We start from the raw sequence: 22785 nt of genomic DNA on the forward strand, positions 1-22785 counted from the left end.
TTTCTTACATTGTTCAATGTAAATTCATGACACTTTTCCAAGCTTAGATGGAACAAAAAGGAACCAAGCTAGAAGGCTATTTAAAGAATCCTTAACTTAGCTAGGGTAAAATGTTAGCCCTTTTTGTCAAAAAGCATAAATGTAAAAACTTTAAGAAATTCAGTGAAGGGATTACAGAAATGTTCTTATCAAAACCACTAACATAAACAAAGCTAAGAAATATTTCTTTGTAGAAGAGATATTCACGGTCAAATTAACAATAAAGTGACCTTTTAGCATAATTAATGCACTAGTGCTCATGTTGTAGTGCCCCAGGGCATGCTAGGGACTATAGGGAGTGCTCATGTACATCTAGGGAAGAGGTGGGGAGACATCGAGCTGTAGCCAAGAGGACTACAAGCGATGAGGGGCAGATACTTGAGGTACCCAACCTCTTGGATTGTACCTTTGCTACGGGAGCCTGAAGAGAGAGTAGCAGGACTGGCAGATGTGGGTAAAGACGAATACGGATGAAGCAGTAGAGAGTGCTACAGTGCAGAAAGTCCTGGGCAATGCGAGGCTAGCAGGCTGCAATAGTGCGAGCCCTAGTTGCGGTCACAAAGGAGCCCTAGCTATAGTCATGAAGGGAGACCTAGATGCAGTCTTGAAGGAGCTCTAGCCATAGTCAAAAAGGAAGCCCTAGCTACAGTAAAAGGCAGCCCTAACCACAGTCAAAAGGAGGCTTAGCCACAACAAGGGAGAGGCCTAAGACGCAGTCTAGAGAGAGGCCTAAGATGCAGTCAAGAGAGGCATAAAGACAAGTCAAGAGAGGCCATTACGCAACAAAAGGAAGGCTCTTATCCACAGCAAAGGAGGCCTTAATTCGTAGCAAGAGGGAGGCCCTTATCAGCCATCAAGAAGAAGCATATAGCCGCAGTCAAGGAAGGTCTAAAGAAGCACTCAGAGAGGCCCTAGACGCAGTCAAAGGGAGGCCCTAGCCACTATAAGAAGGATCCATAAGACAACAAGAAAGAAGCCCTAGAAGCAACGTGGAAGTCTTATGTTTTGTTGTAGGTACAATGTGTGAAAGAGAGGTTGTTTTGAGTGTTGTTCTTGGGTGCTCTTGTAGGGAGAAGGGTCGAAGTTTGAAGTTTAAGATCATAGCAAGAAGAGGCATTCAACGTGGGTTAAATAGGGTTGTTCTGTAGCTATTCCAGGAAGACTGAAGGGTTGAAAAGAGGCCAAGTATCTTGCTTGAAGCTTCAACTAAAGGATGAAACTCAACTAAAGGATGACTTAGCTTAATAAAGTTCATGATGGCCTTTTACAATCATATACTTATGAGTGAACCCAACTCTTATTATTGGGACTTATCCTAGTGTCCTGATAGGTGGGATATAGAGGAAAAATATGATCTCCCTTTCTCCATTGCATTCCTCCCACCTTGAAAATCAAAAGGGGACATAATGAATTTCATATACACATACTTAATAGATATATATTCCCAATCTCTTGCCATCTACTAGTTGCACCTGCTTGAGCTAGGCTCAAGCAATTAGTCAATCTAGAGCATGCATATCCCTACTTATTCTCCACACACCTTTGGTGGATCTCTCTATCCCTGTAGTGCCAGTAAAAGGGTTTGGGTATGGTAAGGGCTGCTAGCTAGTTTTTTGAACCTTTGTATTTACATCTATTTTCGCCTGGCCTTACCCTACTCTCATCTCTATGTATTCTCAAATTAAACCAACTACACAATCAGAAACTTTGTTCTTGTGTGGTATCTCAAAATACTTTTCAAACATAAAATTACAACATACTGTCACAAGGAGACTAATCATGGTTTAACAGATCAAACTTGACATCTTACATTAACAATTTCCTTTTACGTGATGCCAATCTTCTGCCCAGGCCTTGGAACCATGCCTAAAGGGGTGTACTACATGACCGGGGGTTTGCACTACCAGTAAACTTAATTATAACTAATTATGAGAACAAGATAGCATTGTTTATATACCATATTGCTTAAATTAAATATTAGCTTCATGTATGAATTACAGTGCACTAATAGAAACAGAGATAGTTTCCAACAAAAAGCACCCAAAAAAGCAGAAAAAGTCATAGGAGACACTTATTTCGCTTCTTTGGTGCTGGTATTTGAAGACCTCCACCACCATCATCACTTCCACATTCATCCTCCTGCACCTCAAGAGTTGCAGGTACCACTCTGCCCCTGTTTCTTGAAATCTCTCTGATAGGAGTCTCTGTAGCCTTCTCAGAACAAGGAATCATAAGTGGATTGGTTCTGTGAGGCATCAACTCCTCACCACTTTCAACAGCTTCCATCATCAACTTCCAGTATTTAAAATCAAACTGAAAAACAAATTGGCTATAAGAAGCTTCTCCAGATGCCATTTCTGTAGCTCTGGGAGCATTTTTGGGGACAACAAAATGTTTTCCATTTTCATCGACATTTATTTCAACTCTACCATCCTTTACTAGAAATGATAATGCAAAGATGTTTTCTACTGTCTGGGAAAATGATATTCTATTTAGAACCAAATTCTCTAATCTGGCTTGCTTCTATTTTCGCAAAATGTTAAATATGCTTGCCATATTCTTGTCTGTTTCTGATTTTTCATCTTTCGGGGACTCTTTCACTGCTTCAGGTCGAGTGCTTTCTATCGGCTTAGTCTGTTTTCTCTGTACTATAGCTTTCCTTTGCTTGGGTTCATTATCCATTGGTCCAAGCATAGTGCAAATTCCTGCCACATGCTGGAAAATAGAAGCAGCTAAAAGCCCAATATTTCTCCATGATATTTGGGTTTGATCGTCATTTCCCTCCAAAGACCTGCTTCCATATGCTTGGTCACTATAGTTTCTTAGAATATCACTACTAATAAAATCAACTGGAGTATCACCATCATTGTTTTGTGATCTATTAACAGTAGTGAGGAGTGTGGATGTGAGATCAAAGAGTGTATCAGCATCTGTAACTTGCTCATGAGGTCTCTAAACAAAATTGTGCAAGCTTTCCACTTTGCTAATTATAGCCTCAAATTTGCCAGATTCTGCTTTTAAAATATTTTCTCTCTCCTCAGCAATCAAAGTCTTGAGGGGATGATAATGGTACCTTAATATACAGTGTTGCACCATACTCTAATTGTTACCACTACATGTAGTAGCATCTTCTTTCTCTCTCAGGGGCTTACTGTGGCCTTGTTGTGATCCTTTTACCCCACAAGAGGAATTTTCCAGTGTCTGACTTAATGTTTCTTCCTCTTTAACTCTAGCTTGGGTACCAAGCCTTCTACCCATCCTTTCTATCACCTACTTTTGGAGTTGATAGAAATGAAAATATTCAACCAAAGCTGGAAGGAAGGGCTTGAAATTGAGATTTTTGATTGAAGAACTGTCATGAAATGGAAAGAGAGCAAGAAAATATTTTCGTGTTGCATTGAAATGAGGGAGGGCAGGGAGTTGTGATTTCCCCTACCCTAAGAAGTCTGCTTTGTAATAGAAGAGGGATGAAGGCCCACTACAGTGGATATAAAGTCCCAAGACATACACATTGTCGAATGAAATGCGTAGGTGCAGTGTGCCAATTAAGAGGAGGATTGGGAGAAGTGACACATGTGGGAGAGTGGCCATATTATTGAAGAATTGTTTACATTGAGGAAGGACACCATTTGAATATGGTAAGAATGTCAATTCTAACGTGGAGAGTTTCCAACACCACTTTCTCATCTACATGAGGGAGTTTACAATTTTTATATCTTTGTCTCAGTCCCATGGTGAATATATTAGTGTGAGGATCCATTGTTTCATGATCCATATGTTGGATGCTTTGCTAAACTTGAACTTTATAAGGAAATCTCTTTAGATATCCAGAACATCTCAGAAATTTATTTGAACAATTATTGTCTTGCAACAATGTTTATTGATGATAAATTCTTGGTAATGTACACATGCATAGAAGAGTGTGACTGATGGCATGGATACTTGACCTTTCGGGTCGAAATGGCCACCTCTAAAGATAATATTTGGAATATCCTTTGAGCCTTTCTTTGAGATGGCATCCAAGAAGTTGGAGTGAAGACATCAAGGAACTCTATATTTTGACATATTCCAGCTGAATCACCAAACATGCAAGAGAAACTAAAACCAGGGTTATATATGTAATAGCCCTAGTGTATGGGAAATCCAGGCTTTTAGAGGAATATTTGCATTTAATAATTGGATGAGGATGAATATTTCTATTACACTATGTGTTGTTATTGATATGTTTGGACATTTTGGGTGAACACTTGGCCCATCTTCAAGAACATCCAATAACGTTCGAGTCCAAGACAGATTTAAAGAGATCATTTATCAAATTAGTTGTCCAGCTATGAAAGACAATCAAGTTTTGGAAGAGATACATCGTAGTACTATCAAAGCAGATTGTGGACCATGTTAGAAAATGGATCAAAAAGGTTTTTAGAATGTCTGCTAAATTTGACATTTAGCATTGTTTTAGCATTTTCTTATCAACTTTCATGGAGGCAAAAGTGACAGGAGAAACTTGCACAATAATGGCGGCCACTAGAATGAGAAACACAATGAATTAGCAAAATGGAATCTATTGCTATGATGACACATGGGAAGATACTTATTACTCTCAACGTGGTTGTACAGGAAAAATAGTTTTTGCCTTTGAGTATAGTTGATGTATCGTAATGTAGCGGTTGTTTCCTGCTGCAATAAAAGAAATATATATCCATCTCAAGGTGAAAGAATAACACCAGTATATCTTCGAATGATATGGGCTATGTGTTGTGCTCAACAACTAGGAAAGTCTCTATCGGTCATAGTGTGATGAAGCGATGGGTTCGGGTTTCCGTGCCCGTGCTGTCAAAGTATATCGATACAAGTGATGAAAAAACATATGTTCAATTCCCTGGAACATATCTTATTTTCATTACCTGTCCAGGATAAATCCACGGCCATAGTTGAGAAACGTAATCAAAAGAAAATAAATATGTAGTTTATTTAAACAAATGTGGCATGAGCGGAAAACATATGCACCAAATTACAAAATGCGAAAGTCAAAGTTTTGTATAAAAGTTTTAAATTAAAAAAAATTCAAACAGTTGCCAAGAATTTTAACGAATGCAACTGCCCAGCACTCATCCAATGGCCATTCGAGGAGGTTTGAAGCCATCCATCAATATGAAGAGATCTATAAAAGAAAACAGGGACTTTGAAGAAGGGATCCCTCATTTTTCATACCCAAATGTTGCCTGATTATTGAGCAAGGGCCTGACGAGTTAGTGAGGGTTTCCCTTTTGTTTTTGTTTCAATCTATTTTCATGCTTAGATTTTTGCTAATATGATTTCATTGGTGGACCTTAATATACAGTGTTGCACCATACTCTGATTGTTACCACTGCATTCGGTAGCATCTTCGTTCTCTCTCGGGGGCTTACTGTGGCCTTGTTGTGATCCTTTTACCCCACGAGAGGAATCTTGCAGTGTCTGACTCAATGTTTCTTCCTCTTTAACTCTATCTCGGGTACCAAGCTTTCTACCCATCCCTTCTATCACCTGCTTTTGGAGTTGAGAGCAATGCAGAAATTCAACCAAAGCTAGAAGGAAGGGCTTGAAATCTATGTTACTAGAAACCAGAAAGGGGAAACGAAACGAGAAACGAAAACGAGACGAGAAACAAAGTTTGGAGATTTCACATTCAAGAAATGAGGAGAGAGAAAAACAAGACAAATATGAAACATACAACCAAGCATTTGTTTCACATTCAAGAAACGAGGAGAGAGAAAAAACAAGAAAAATATGAAACATAAAACCAAGCATTCATCATTAACATTCTCGAATACTATGGTTCATAGGTAGTTGCTCATAGGCTTTAGCTGCTCACATTGGCCATTCCTTAATACTTATAGTGATCAACAAAGCTTCCATTTCTCACATAAGCCATTCTTGAATACCCATGTTTGATCCTCTAGGCTGGAAAATACAATAGTGAAGAAACACTTGGCACCGAATTCAAGTTTGATTTAGCCTTTGCATTTTCCGGATGAGTACATGATCCCACATACATTGTATATATTCTTGGATGTGACATGAGTGGACCTCAAATTTGGGATCTATTGTATCATTTTCCACACAGTTATTGGGTTATTGTTTTCATGGTTGGGTAACAAGATGGTGGAGATTGAGTTGATCTCCATTGGATATAGAGCCAAAAATAGAGGGTTGTCTCGAACTATTGCCACTTGCAGAACCATAAATACTACAACATGTGTTTGAAGACAAAATCTAAAGAGAAAAATTTCAAAAATTTATCTTTAATCCATTATAATAGAAAACTAATCTTTATAATAATAAAAATAATATATTTTAAAAGTATAGTTGAACTAGATATTAAATTTCTAGTTTGTGAGAAAAAAAATTAACTAAATTATTTAACTACTAATTTATAAAATATATATATATATATAATATCTATACACATTACTAATTTATAAAAGAGATTTGATCCCTTTAGGGTGTTGGTATATCCGAAATTAAGATGGATCTAAGTTAGTATATATTATTTACCATAATTATTGTTAAATGTATAATGGTTATCTCATATTTGTATTTGCATTGATTAAATGATTATTATATGTAGTCATGTTTTATATTAATTATTTTAATGCATCATATATATGGTTTTGTATAGTAAATTTATTTTTATGTTAAATTTTAATAGTTAAATTTAGATATTCTTTCCTTTTTTATTAATTTTCATTTTATTCGGTTGGATCCATTTAAATTTTTTATCTGAGTCAATGTTTCCAATTAACAAGTGTGGTTGATCAATATAAATAAGTGAAATAAATTATTAAATTGTGATTTTTTTTAATTTCTACTTAGTTAATTAATATATATAAATATCACTTGTGGTTATAACATACTAAACCATTCATTTTTAGTTGTTAAATATGATTATGTTAAAATAGCTTTAAAAAAATGTTATCACCCATGGTTAGAACTTACCAAACCATTCTTTTTTAGTCCCTAGATTTGTTTATGTTAAAATAACTTTTGAAAAAATGTTATGGCCAATAGTTTTGTTATATTCAATGGTTTTGTACTTTATATTCATTTAATTTGCTAGTTTTCGCACATGGTTTTATTAGATTCCATGGTTCTGTATTTAATATTTATTTAATTTATTAGTTTTTCCTCATCAATTTTCTTTCATTAATTAAAACAAGCGAGGGAGACCTTGAGGTCTTGAAAAGAAATGTCATAATCTAGGTATTTTATATTAGGCCCCTCTTAATATATTTTTGGTTGTTAGATTTTTGTGCCAAGAGACCCTTTCCACCTGGGGAATATGTTATAATATTTGGCATTTTAACTCAGTCAAAATAAAACAAAATCAAATCAAATAAAAAAATTAAAAAACATAAAATTCTCCAGTGCATAGTTTTTTCTTGCCCATGGTTTTTTCCCATGGTACTCCTAACCCATGGTTTTTGTCCATGGTATTTTTCAATCTAGCCTATTCAAAGGCTAATAACTAAAGCAACCTAGATCCATTTTAACTGTGGATCAAGTGTTGAGAGGATCAAATCTCTTCACTTAAAGAGGTTTGTAGGAGAGAGAGAGAGAGAGAGAGAGAGAGAGAGATTTGATCTCTCTTGATGCTCGAGAGAGATAGATCTACCCTGGTTATTTATAAATGAAGAGAGAGAGTAGACTCCTATTTGAGTATTTAAAATTTATTAAATGATGGATTTCTATTTTGTATTTTGATTTTTGAGATTGTTCTCCCCTAGTTATTTATAAATGAAGAGGGGTATTTTCTTGTAGTACTCCTATTTGTTTTGTATTTAAAATTTATTAAATGATGGATTTCTATTTTGTATTTTGATTTTTGAGACTTGTTTACTTTTATAAATTTACAATTATTTCTATCACTATCTTTATGTAATTATGAAACTTTCCATATTTATCATAGTTGAAATTATGTTTGTATTATAGACATATTAATCAGTAGCGTGTTGCTCTTAAGCTTTATTATTGCAAATTACCCAACATAATCTCTCTTATCACCCATGAAAAAAGTGTTTATGGGATAAAACTATTAATGGGATGGATAATAGATAATTATTATTTTTTATATATTAAATTAATGTCTTTGGTTGATGATATTTAATATTATAGATAGTCTAATAGTTGATAAAAGTTTCTATAGGATGGTTTTATCAAAATCTTTTTCCAATCATTTGAGAGGTTATAAACCAGACCAATGGCAAAAAAGAATATCGTGTCCAAATGTTTATATAAAATAATTAATTAACTAGAAAAATTAACTAAATTATTTAACTACTAATTTATAAAAATATATATATATATATGTACATTATAATTTATATATATATATATATATATATATATATATATATAGATATATATATATAAACCTTATACATTTAAATTTATAATTTTATATAAAAATACACATTTTAGATATTAGATACAATCACTAAATCCACTTTTAAATAAAAGCAACACAAAAATAACAAAAAAAATTGTAAAAACTTAACCATACACTGCTACACATCAATGGATACAATTAAAAAAATAACATAACTTTAATAATAAAATCCTTAAATAGTCAACCTTGTTAAAGATATATTAAGCACTATTGCAAGGTGTTGTCACTAGGGAGAACACCCAACCTATTTGCAACAAAGCTATATATGGTTGACTTCTAACCATAGACTGTGAAAATGCCTTCAAAAACTATCCAGAAAACCAATGCTTTTTATGATTCATATCTATGTCCAATCGGGAAGAGATCCATATTGCAAATGAACCAGATTAATGTTTTCCATAAAACAATTTCAAGAAACGAACCATTTTTGGAAAACCCAGTTTCTTGCATTAAAAAACGAAAACTACCGTATAAAACATCGTTTTCTGTACCATTACATTCCACTTTTATACGGTTTTTTTTAGAAACGAAGACTTCCGCTCTAGTAAGAGAGCTTGAAATTGACATTTCTCATTAAGAACCTTGAAATGGAAATAGAGCAAGAAAATCTTTTCGTGTTGCATTGAAATGAGGGAGGGTAGGGAGTTACTCTAAAAAGTCTACGTTGTTGTTTTTTCTGTTGTTTTCATGGTGTGGTATACTACCAAACTACTGTTTTTGTAATTTCTAGTGTGGTATACTACCAAACTGCTATATAAGAGTTCAGTGTATATTTAATATAAATTTCATTGCCAATATAGTAATTGTGGGGCTAGTTCATTTGAAGCTAAATTCTTAAAATACAAAACCCAAATAACCTAATTTCAGGTGAAAAGTTGGTAGATATTTTGAAGCAATTGAAATCGAGGAAGAAATTAATGGAGAGGAAGGGTACCTGTGCAAGTATTTTCTTGGTCTCTTGAAAGAAGACCAAGGCTTGTGATCCTTCCATCGTGGTCCAAATTTGCCCAGCGAAAATAGATCCATGTTTTGTGAGCAAGCCATTGAAGAGATCCTCCTCAATCTTTTGTGAGCAAGCCATTGAAGATATCCTCCTCAATCTTATTTCTCAATGCATCCAAATTTAACCATGAAACAATAAATTCCAATGAATTACTACAACGTTTCATGTGAAAATATAAAACAAATTTGCAAATCAATTCTAAGAATGGCCATCAATCTAGAAACCCTAAAAATTGATCCAACCACCTGTACCTGTTTCCATATAGCCACAGATCAGATTGTACTGTGCCCATGGTCTTTCCTTTTTTTTTCAACTACTCAACATGCATTTCATGTGAAAATACAAAACAAATTTGCAAATCAATTCTATGAATGGTCATCGATCTAGAAACCAAGATTGATCCAGCTACCTGTACCTGTTTTCATATAGCCACATATCAGATTGTACTGTGCCCATGGTCTTTCCTTCTTTTTTTTCAACTACTCAACATTCATTCGAATACACTAAGGCGAGGAAGAAAACTTGTTCTGGTCTTTCTTTTTTTTTCAACTACTCAATATTCATTCGAATACAAGAAAACGCGACATAATGGTCTTTCCTCATTTTTCAACTACTCAACATTCATTCGAATACACTAAGGTGGGGAAGAAAACACAACATAATGGTCTTTCCTCTTTTTTCAACTACTCAACATTCATTCGAATACACTAAGGCGGGAAAGAAAACGCGGCAAAATGGTCTTTCATTTTTTTTCAACTACTCAACATTCATTCAAATACACTAAAATACACTAAGGCGAGAATGAAAATGCCGCAGAGATTAAATTTTTAATTTGGATTATCGTTAAATTTTTTAATTATAATTATTTATTTTTTATAAATTTTAAAAGCATTATATTTTATGAATATATCAAAATGTATGGATTGTATATTTTATTATCTTATTGTATAGTCATTTCAAAAAATTATATTTTTTATTTTTCAAAATTACAAAATAATTAACCATGTTGTAAGTTGTAATTTTAAACAAATTCAGATTTTGATTTTATATAATTAAACAAAAAAACTATAATATTTTTTTATTAATGTTTAATTATCTAATACTAATATTATGGGTTTCCATGTTATTTAAACAAATGAGATTTGGTTTTATAATTATTATGTCAAACTTTAAAGCTAAAAATTAACTTTTAACAATGCAATCTTTTATAGCCAATTTGGATGTAGTTCATTGTTATGGCAGTAAAAAATGAATCTCATGAGTCAATTTGGTTGCAGTTCACTGTCATGGTAGTAAAAAATGAATCTCGCGAGCCTGGTCCCACCCACACATTGGTATAGTTCCACCCAAGGAACCATTAATATTTCTCCATGAATCGATAATATTGTACCAAGAAGCACCATAATGTATGGCATTTCTATTTCCCACAATTGAAAAAGCACCATAAATCCTTCTACATGAGCATTTTGCTTCCATATTGTTGAACTAAACATGGCAAGACTTTCCTGTGGAAACAAGAATTTCTGAAACCCTCATCCCCCCTATCACAATATATCTTAGAATCCATCATGTTGGAGTGTAGTATCCCTAGTAAGCATATAGGAGTGTAAGGGAACACAACCTCAAAGTCAATGGAAAGCCAAGGGGAAAGGTTTGTGCATCTAAGAGGGATACCTCAATTACGTAGATGTGGTTTTCTAAGCTTTTGCATTAATCAAATGTATATTTGAGAGGGAATTCAGCCATAAAAGAATGCTTGACTGAATTTTCATACACAAGGGTTGATTCTACTTCGAATTTTGATACTTTGTGTTTACTCACTTTATTGTCATTACATATAACTAATAATTTGCAAGTCCTTGTCTCATTTGATCTCATTTTATTTCAATTGTGAAGTGACTAAGCCTTGAATCCCAAATCCTTATACCTAATATTTACAAAGTATGCATTGCCTCATTTCCTCTCATTTTACTTCAGTTAAATGGAGAAACTATGCCTTAGCCCCAAACCCACACAACTAAGTTTTGCACACTACAAAATCCTCTCTCTTCCTGGTATTGCACTTGGTTTAGATATACTTTTCTTAGAAGAGAAGCAATGTCTCACTAAATACCTTACATGTTAACTTATCATCTGATCCCATTACATTTTCCAAGCATTGAGGACATTAATAAAATTTCAAAATTCAATTTCACACTCATTTGATGTAATCACCATGTTCCATCAATTTCAGGTAAACTCTACAAATAAATGTAAGTAATTATTTCGATTTTTTTCATTGATGCTAAATTAGCAAGTGAGAAAACTGCAGATGCATTTTTATTTTTAAAGTACAATCATCCAAAAAAACTCATCAAAGACTAAAGATAGGTTAAAACCTTTTTGGAGTGAAAAATATTGTTGGTATCTTCCATAATAACACTACTTTCAGAAGTTGGGTTCAGATTTTACCACAAATGCAAGAACCAAAGTGAGAAGCTTATTTTAAAGTTTTTATAACATGATATATTATAAAAAATTTGTAGAAGCACACAATACAAAAAAGCGTTGTATCTAGTATCATTCTATATAGAGAAAAGTACTCATTAGGCTATCTATTACAAGCGTAAGAATTGCTACCCACCTACTTTCAAAATCATCATGGACATTTAAATATTAAAAAAGGAATTGATTGGGATACCTATGACTAAATAAGAGTTATTCCCCACCTTTCCAAATTATCAAGTACATTTAAGCTATCATATTTTATCAACATCTTTTCTATGATGCAACACGTTACAACTTTCTATTATATTTATGCATTATATGAGTTGATGTACTTGTAAGGTGCATAAATTCCAAAATAATTGTCCAAATACCCATGTTTCCATTAAATTATTTGTCTAAGTAAGAGACACATTCTATTGTAGGAAGCATGCATCAATCAAACACTGTTGTACTCATAGTTTACAAACCCAACCAATTTTTCATACACAAACACATTCAAGACTAATCCACAATAACAAACAATGCTCAAAACAATATTCTTCATCAAACATCTACCAGTGCATAAACAATGAGGAGACAAGAGACGCACAGCATATGCGATCAACTAGGGCTAAAACCTCTCCAACATGAGAGGAAAACCCAAACGAGATCTTACTCTTATATAGACTTCAATTGATGAATACCAAGACCATGGCCTAGACCCTTGACTCAATGACCTCTCCAAGACCAAGTCACAAGCCTCCTTGATTCAACTTCCTTATTTTTCCTTGAGTCAACAATGATCAGGCTTCTTCCTTAAATAACTCAACTATCCTTCAAATTCTAGTTCCATGGATCAAATCTGTAGTTCTTGGCCCTCTTGCATAAACTCTAGAACGTGTGGTTGACCAACCTTTTGAACCTTGATCTTCTTCGCTTGGATGGTATGAAATCTTATTATAATTCGGTGTGTAACCTTGCTTATATTCTTCCTTGATTTGACTTCTTATACAACAACAACATCTTCGACTTTTTTTCTGGTAGATAGTTCTTCCTTCCTTCGCACGTGTGGATCTATTAGCCCTAAAACAGACCCATAAACAACACCAAAATCTTCTCTCTTTATTTCCTTCTCTTGGTTGGTTATCTTCACACTTCTTATTACAAACTTACTTAACCAAATTTGCTTGTCCACAAATGGAGGATGAGCTGCCCTATATATAGTCTTTTTTCCATCAAAAACACATGCTAGGAAGTGTTAAGGAGTGTTAGGGGAACACAAGGGAGAAATAGGTGAAAATAATGCATGCAAATGATCGATTAAGATTTTGTGACAGGAAGTGTTAGTGAGTTCCAAGTGTGCTATGGAGGGAGTGATAAGGTATGTTAGGTAGTTTTAAGGCATATTAGAAGCTAGGGAAACATGCCAAGATGTGTTAGGTGCTAGGGTGTGCCAATGCATGCCACGGAATGTTATGGAGTGCCAGGAAAACATAAGGGAGCACTAGTTTCAAATGCATGGAAATGAATGACTAAGAGTGTGTGACAAGGAGTGTCAGTGAGTTCTAAGTGTGCTAAGGAGGGGACGACAAGGTATGTTAGGTGCTGCCAAGAAATGCTAGAGTGTTAGGGCGACATGTCAGGGTATGCCAATGCGTGTCAGGGTGTGCCAATGCGTGTTAGGGAGTGTTAGGGAGTGCGACATAAACACAAAGGAAAACTAGTTCAAAATGCATGGAAATGAATGAATAAGAGTGTATGATAGGGAGTGTCAGTGAATTCCAAGTTTGATCAGGAGGGAGTGACAAAGTTATATGCTAGGTAGTTCCAAGGCATGCAAGAGTGCCATGACATGTCGAGTGGTACGGTATGATAGGGAGTGCTAAAGCAAGCCATGGCATGTACGGAATGCCAACATGTGCCACATAGTACTAAGGGATTGTTAGACATGCCAGATGTTATGCCATGTCAAGATGTAAACTATGTTGCTTAGTTGTTTTATCGCCATGGTTAGACGTGAGCCTTGACTTAGTAACTTCTTAAGTGAGATGAGCTAATATTAGGCATGAGTAACCTAAGATGAGTTATAGGCCATTCTTAGGTGAACAAGGGATAGTATAGTTGTAGTAACTGTAACTTGGTCAAGATGTTATAGTCGAGGTAGGACTTGGTTGGTTCCCAAGTCTTAAAACTAAAAAGGGTAGTTAAGAGGGCATGATAGCTAAGGAGTGTTGGGGCACACCAAGGAATGAAAAGGCCTGATAACACATGCCAGACAATGTCAATGCATGTCAAGGAGTGTTGGGGAGTGTGAGGGCATCATAAGGGAGAATAAGGTCAAAGTGCATGGAAACAAACGAATAAGAGTGTCTTCCAGGTGTCCCAAGGATGAAGTGTATTAGGATAATTTCATAATAGGACTTGCAATAGGTAAGCCTACGATTACGATAAGTGGATGGAAAAAGAAATTTTAGACAAAGGGAAACTTTTGTCTAGGGACAACATTATTTTTCAATGACTTGGTTGGGTTCCAAATTCACAAAAAAAGTAAGGCTACCTATGAGGGAATGACAACTAGGGAGTGCCAAGGTGTGCAACGAATGCCAAGAAGTGATAACACATGCTAGAAAGTTCCAAGGCATGTTAGTCATTCCAAGACATGCCAAGAGGTGTTAGGTGCTAGGGTATAGCGCCAACGCATGTTAGGGAGTGCCAGGGAAACACAAGGGAGGGCTAGTTTCAATTGCATGTAAATGAATGAATAAGAGTGTGTGATAGGGAGTGTTAGCAAGTTCTCGATGTGCTAAGGAGGCACGGACAAGGTATGTTAGGTAGTGTCAAGGAAACACAAGGAAGGACTAGTTTCAATTTCATGGAAATGAATGAATAATAGTGTATGATAGGGAGTGTTGGCAAGTTCTAGGTGTGCTAATGAGGCATCTCTAGACAAATTTTGGGAGGGTTTGGAGAAAATTTTGTGTTTTGGTGCAGAATTGCAATTTTTTGGCCATTTTTTGTCTAGCAGCACAGCGAGCTCACACTTTGCTTCTTCCTTCGGGATCCAAATGATGTAAAATCAGAATTTTTGGAAATATTATGACCCCATCTCAAACCCCATTTGCCCGCTCTCCTGGTTTGGGGCTTAGTTTTTGAGAAATTTGTAAAAAAGAGGCCAAAAATCACCTTTTTGCCCCTCTCTCCATTTCGTTGCGCACCTGGAGACACCTTGGGCGAATGGCCATATCTCAGCCAAAAATTGGTCATTTTGAGTGAAACAATACTCTAAAGACATCTACACTCTCCCAGATTTCCAGAAAAGGCTTCCAATCTAGATTTGGACTTCAGAAAGGTACTCAAAAATGGCCTCCAACAGCTCACTATACACCTGGAAAATTCTGAGATTTTTGTAAAATTTTCACTGTGTAATTTTTTGTAATTCCTAGTTTGACTCTGGTAAAAGTCAAAAGGGTGAAGTAGATGAATGTGAGGGGTAAAATTAAATGTAAATAATGGGTGGTTAGTATTTATAAGTTGTTTTGATGTAAATTTGACCTCATTTATGAGAGAGGTTGGAGTCAAAGTTAATCGTGGAAGTTGCTTTTAACTTCCCTAGACATTAGGGTTTGGTTAGAACACCTCATGGAACAGTTCCTAGAGTCATTGATTCAACCCCTATGAGTGGGGAGATGTTTTTTTGGTCTTTATGTATCATTTTCTTAGTGATAGAACGGGTTGGATTTCATAGGATATATATTGTAGCTTGTACTTGGACATTTTTTGGAAATCAAAGGACACAATTTGCAACTTTTATCTAGGAATTCATGTGCAGTAAGTTTGTGATGTTATTTTTTCTCTATTATAGCTTTAGATGAAAGATATTAATATTCTCTTTCCATTCATTAGTTATTCAATGGTTTTCCTTACATTTTATAAACAAAATTCTTTGCATAAAACTCTATTTTGATGGAAAAATCATTGTGTTACTTTATTTCTTGCTTAATGAATTCATGTTTCATGCTCATTAATACCTTTCGCTTCTTCTAAACACTACACTACACCGAAAAACCCTAAGATCCATCACAAAAGTAATTCTACCTTTCTCCTTTTTGTATTTTTTGTTGTAACCCTTTGATCCTCTGACCTAGCTACCTAGTTTTTCTCCCTTATCCAGCAACAAAACCCTAAATTTTCCAAAACCCACTTGAACCTAGCTATCTAGCCTAAAATCCTTTACATTCCAGTCATCTCTTTGTTGTGATTTCATAGAGAGAGCCCTCTCTAGTTTGGTAGGACTAGCTACCAAACTAAAATCTTGGTCTGTGATTACCTCTGTCGATCTCCTCATCAGCCTGGGACATTGTGGAGGATAACAGAGGGCATGAAAACTAGGGAGTGCCAAGGTGTTCTAGTGAATGTAATGTTCCCAAGTCATGGAAAAATTTAATGCTAGTTGTAAGGTCATGACTGCCAAGGTGTGTTAGGGAATGCTAGGGCATGCTAACATGTGCCAGATAGTACGAAGACATGTCAAACAAGATAAGACGTGCCAAGTGCGAAGGCATGCCAAGATGTACAAGGGTGTGACAATGCATGCCAGGGATTGTCAAGGGAACAAAAGGGAGGAACAAGTTAAACTACAAGTAAATGAGCACATAATAGGGTTAATAAGTCATCAATTTACCTTTTCCATGAGGGTCATGCTAGGAAAACCAACACTAGGTGCCAAGTGCCAAGTGTCAATGCATTCTAAGTGCCAAATATTCCTCTGTTTCTTCTCATCTAGTTTCCAATAATTGATCTCAAATAAATTTAATATTAAACCATGCCAAATCATACCAATTCATTTCAACGCATGCCAAACATGATAATATTTTTCAGCTGCCAACACGTGCCAAGTGCCAATGTGTGTCAGGGAGTGTGATGCATGCTATGAAGTGGAAGATCATATCAAAGAATCCTAAGGTGTGCTAGAGAGTGCCAATGCATGTTGAGGAGTGTTAGGGAGTACTAGGACAACACAAGGGAGCACTAGGTCAAAATGCATGGAAGTGAATGAATATAAGGGTGCGTCGGGGAGTGTTAATGAGTGCTAGCTATCATGCCAATGAGGAAGTGACAAGGTATGCTAAGCATGGGTAAGGCATGCCAAGTAATATCAGGGAATGTCAAGAAGTGCTAGAGTGTGCTAGGTATTTTCGAGGTGTGCTATCATGTGCCAAATAGTGCCAAGGAATTCCAGGTGCTAAGACATGCTAGGATGTGCATGGTGCCATAGTATGCCAATATGCGTCAAGGATTTTCAAGGAAGTAAAAGGAATAAACAAGCTAAAATGCAAGGAAATGAACACATAAGAGGGTTAATAAGTTAGGACTTTATCTTTTTCAAAAGTGGCATGCTAGGCACACTTATAATATGTTCCAATACATGCCAAGTGCCAATGTGTGCCAAGTTCTAATGTTTTTCAATGCAATATTTTTCCAAGGTGTTCTAGGGCATGCCAACACATGATAGGGGAGTGCTATGCTATGCTAGGGAATGCCAGCATGTGCTTGGGCCTCCTAATCATGGCAAGATGTTCTAGGTACAAATATGTTCCAAGACATGTGAGGTGCCAAGGAATGTTAGTGTATTGTTCCGAAGCACGTTAAGGTTTTCCATGAGTGTTGAGGAGTGCTAGGTCTCTCTCATTAATAGAATTGATAGAGCTTGATTATGTATTAAATAGTATAGTTCCTACACACATTAGTGGAGCTTTATTTAAAGGAAATTTGCTAGATAATAAACCTAGTAGAGATGAATCATGTGTTGACTCATAGGAAAACTATATTCTTATGACTTGAGGGAAATGATACACACTAATTAATTCTTAACAAATTGACTGACTATTATAACCATTATGACCTTAGACACATAATAAAAAAGACTCCACGACAATGGTCTTAAACCGTTATCTTTTGAAAAAAAATATAGTAACAAGTACATAGCTTCATCAAAAACTCATTGGAATGATCAATGATGACGAACATTTTTTGCCCATCACCAAAAGTAACCAAAAAGAGCATTGGTGAGGGTCAATAAAATATCGTCACTAGAAGTGTCACCAAAAATATAATTAGTGATGGGCCTTTAACGACCATCACCAAAAGTGTCACCAAAGATAAAATTAGTGACAGGCCTTTAACGACCCTCACCAAAAGTGTCATTGAAAATGGATTTGGTGACAAACCTGAAAGGACCATCACTATATACACTTACAACAACAATTTTTTAAAGACCGTCACCATATGCGACATTGGTAATGGACCTTAAAGGTTCGTCATAGGCATTAAGTGTCATAAAAAACTCATTGGAATGATCAATGATGATGAACATTTATTGACTGTCACCAAAAGTAACCAAAAAGACAATTGGTGACAGTCAATAAAATATCGTCAATAGAAGTGTCACCAAAGAGAGAATTAGTGATGGGCATTTAATGACCCTCACCAAAAGTGTCACCAAAGAGAGAATTAGTGATGAGCCTTTAACTACCCTCACCAAAAGTGTCATCGAAAATGGCTTTGGTGACAAACCTTAAAGGACCATCACTATATACACTTACAACAATGCTTTTTTAAAGACCGTCACCATATGTCACATTGGTGATAGACCTTAAGTTCTGTCACAGGCATGACCCTCACCAATGACCTTTTTTCTTGTAGTGTGACTTCAATGCTGTGGGATCGGATGATGGCTGTGGAGCATCAGGTAGTAACTCATACAAAGTGTCAGACTGAGAGTAAACTAGATCTAAGTACTGGGCACCAGCAATGGATTTTTCTTCAGTAACGCACCAACCCATAGCTATATCATGAGTATTTGGGGCCACGAAAGACTTGGTGAACCATTCTGTGAGCAACTTATCAGCAATCTCGAATTTGATCAGGCAACCTATACGTCTCCATTCATGGATGCGATCAGAGATGTGTGTCGCGATATCTTGCTTAGGAAATGTGAGAAAATAGGTGTCAGTTTCATAGCGAACTATCAGTTGGAAATGCGTGAGGAAGTCATGGCTAAAGAGTTAAAGTCATGGCATGTATTTCAAGGAAGCTCGATGTACCACTTGGCTACAGCACCTATGAGGATTCGTTGGAAAGACAGAGACGAATGGAATCGTCAACATAAGAATTCGAAGAGCACTAGAGGTGATATGTCATCACATGGGCTTGAGGATCTTCTTTTGCTTTCCCATCGAATTTTGGACAATCGCTCGGGATCTTGGACGGAACCGAAGGCTAGTATGGTGAATGAAGAATTGGATCATTCGTAAGGCAAGACACATCTGGAAACTCTAGTGTGGCCAAAAATGGAAATTGAGTATTGAAGGGCATTGGAGGTCGGTAAGCGAGTCAAAGCAGAGGAGCCCATCCTTGCTAGTAAGGATTTTGGCCCCATAGTGGAGGACTTTTGCCATATGGAATTTGATGTTGCCCCCATTGTGGGTTACCTTAGCCATAGGGAGGATTTTGACCTTGAATACCTTGAAACTGTGCAATCATAGGTTGTTGATAAGCAACGTACGAGTTAAGAGGCTGTTGAGCCTGTTGACCTTGGACATATGGGTATTGTACCTGGTGTCCCTGAACATATGGGTAGTAAACCTGTTGTCCCTGAACAAGAGGATTTGGACCTAGTGCCCTTGGGCATAAGGATTATATACTTTTTGCCCTTGGACATAGGGATTCTGTACCTGCTGGCCTTGACCAAAAGGATTCTATACTTGTTGACCTAGGACGTTAGGGTTTTGTACCTGTTACCCTCGACCAAAAGAATTCTGGACCTGTTGACCCACGACATTAGGATTTTGGTCCTGCTGCTACAGGACTTGACCCTGGCCTTGCCCTTGCAAGGGTTGGCCCTGCTAATATATATACAAGGGTTGCTACTGCCCCGGTTGGTTTTGTTGCTACAAGGGTTGACCCTGCGGCTGCAAAAATTGTCCCTAGGACTGCAGAGGTTGACACAAAGAGGACATGGGCTGGGAGGTTTGTGAAGCATACTACGTCTGCTGCTACATGGTTTGCTGCAACTGTTGCAATGGTTTCTCCTATGGTTGTTGCAGTTGACCTTGCTGCGAGATCATTTGCCCTTGTTATTGCACGGATAGCCCTTGCTGCAACAAAGGTTGCCCTTACGGTAACAAAGTTTTCCCTTGTTTTGGTAGAGGTTGTCCTTGCTATTGCAAGGGTATTTGAACAGTGCCCAGAAAATTTTCGAACTAAATCTAACCATAGCCACCCTGGAAAGTGGATGAGCCTAGCTGAACGTACTGCCCAGACTGAAGGGTGTAAGGTTGATTCCCCATTCCTTGAGAACCATTTGGAACGCAAGGAGTTTGGTATTAGACCTGAGCCTCATAAGGCTGCTAATAGTAGAAATTGCTTAACCCAGATGGACCAATGGGATTTTGAACCTGTTGGTACTGGACATTGCTCAATCCAGCAGGATCAGGAGGGTTTTGAATAACGCCAGAAGAAGGTTGGTTCATACCAAGCATGTCAGGCTACGAGCCACTCAAATTGGTGGTGCCTTACACCACAGAAACATTCAAGTTCTGCCTCCCAGGTGGTGGCACAGCTTGGCCACTAACCAGAGGGATGGAGGAACTAACAGAGACATTCCTCGAGACCGTCGTTGAACTGGATGGGTGACTAGGATGGACGATACAAGAGGGTTCAGAATGGTGGGTTTCACTAGGACTGAGGTAATGGCATATTACGAGGTCGAGTTCACAATGAACGGACCTATAGTAGGGATGGCGCGGGATTCCCAAACAGGGTTATGGTAAAGTGATGAGGCACTAGGTGTACCTGAAACCAACTGTGCCAAGGATACATAATTAGGCGGCAATTCCCGATACACACTGATGGGAATGCTCCCTGTATAGGGGAAACCTTTAGGAGGAAAAGGATGTTCTTCCTCCTCGACAGTGTGTGGAGTAGAAACTTCTAACTCATCCAGAGAGGTGACTGGAGCATCGCCTTCGGGTTCCATATCTAGGAATAAATGACGATGAACGATTGAAGAAGTACGAGGGGATAATTCCAAAGGAACACCTGGATGATTGTACAGACTGTACGGATGCTACGGTGATATCACAACAGGGTCAAACAAAGGATTCAGAGGATAGATAACCAGTGCACGCTGACCGTCAGTGGTCGGTGAACGATCAAGAGTTTGAATGAGATTGTCTGGAGATTCCAAGCCAAGATCAGCAGGTGACCCAGTATCTGAGGTAGGTAGAGGACGAGATGACAAAGGTTCAATGTTTAGAACAATTTTGAGTTCAACACCTTGGTCCTCGAGTGACTCTGGTAATTCAAGAAATTGCTCCTCAAGCAATCTTTTAGAGGGAGGAGAGGAAGAGGAAGTAGGTGAACTAGATGGTTTAGCCATGATGACCTTATCTTATTTAACATGAAAAGAGAATTTAAGGCTTTAGAATGTTCTTTAAGGGAAACTCATGATTTGGTCTAGAAAAGACTAACAGGATGTTATCAAATCGTGGGCAATCAATTTATTAAGACACATAAATAGACTGGTGCTATTTCATTTTCTAAGAGTCAAAAAAGAAACAAAGATGACTCTATCACTTTTGATTGGAAATGAGCTTGAAAGGACAAGTGCTCGAATGATCTTTTAAGTTTAATGAGTCAAAAATATCAAATGACTACTCTGGATGATCTAGGTAAAAAGGATTACCAGGAAACCATGAACTACAGAATACCTCCCGGTGAATCGAGAAGTATGGGCAAGCAATCTCCTCAAATGTTGTGTTCAGTGTATCACGTTTGCAAGGCAGCCAACTCGACTTCCTATGGATAAAGGATTGCAGCATAGAGGGGTCTCCTGTTATATACTTGATGGTACAGGGAGCACAAAGCTGTACTAGCATTGTCTAATGCTGAAGCTAGCGACCACTGCTAGGTTTAAAGACGTCGGAACACATCTCTAGCCTATACCTTCTAAATATGATCATTAGTTTTCAGATGTGCCTTAGGTTAAATGAGTTCATTTTAAAGTTTATCTTGAGTTATGTCCCAGTTTTCAGGCCTTAGCGATGTGACTCGAAAAAACACCAAATGCAACTAAATGAGTTAAGGCCCTTTCAATTCAATGAATTGTCTACACTAGAGAGGGTAGAAAACACACACTCAAATGCAAAAAACCAAGCAACCAAAAGAAAAATTATTTTTCCACTACTTCACTTTTGAGAAAATAAACTAATGAAAAATACATTCCAATTCCTAATTTCCTAACAAGTAAATTTCTAATTGTCCTTCTAAAAGAAAAAGGAGTTATTTTTCGTTTCAAATTCCACTGTAATCCTAGGCTTTAACGATGCTCACTACCATAGCATACTGATGCAAAAAACTAGAATTTCATACTTTTTTATGAAATGACAAAATGAATTTTTCGCATACAACACTTCAATGAAAACTTTTTCGAGACAATTAGCTCTTCAAGCAAACGAAAACACGAAAAGAGAAACTCGTTCAGACTAATGAAGCACTGAATTTACCAAAAACAAGACAAGCAATGTGATCCATGCCGAAAAAGAAATGTTTAGAAAAGTAAACAAAAACTTTTCAAACTTTTGTAATGGAGATCAAAGTCATAACAAGACCGCAAACGAAATGCAAGGAGTAAATACACCAACAAATCGACTCACTGGGTTCACAATCATCTGAATGGATGACAATCTAGATGACCTAGTGCCACTAACCATCCAATGACCCAAGAAATCAAGTGGAAAGATGACAAAGCAACAAGCAAATAAAACCAAATGAAAAGCAGTGTTCTAGT

The 22785-nt window shown here is 36.7% G+C and overlaps 1 pseudogene; it reads right to left on the reverse strand.

Annotated features, from left to right (window-relative positions):
* Positions 1-2097: 2097 nt before the first annotated feature.
* Positions 2098-3135, reverse strand: LOC149216485 (non-structural maintenance of chromosomes element 4 homolog A pseudogene; annotated as a pseudogene).
* Positions 3136-22785: the final 19650 nt, after the last annotated feature.

The sequence above is a fragment of the Pinus tabuliformis genome, chromosome 1_1 (genome assembly GCF_031772625.1).
Source record: "Pinus tabuliformis cultivar Carrire ecotype Pingquan chromosome 1_1, CPIR1, whole genome shotgun sequence".
Taxonomy (NCBI): Eukaryota; Viridiplantae; Streptophyta; class Pinopsida; order Pinales; family Pinaceae; genus Pinus; species Pinus tabuliformis.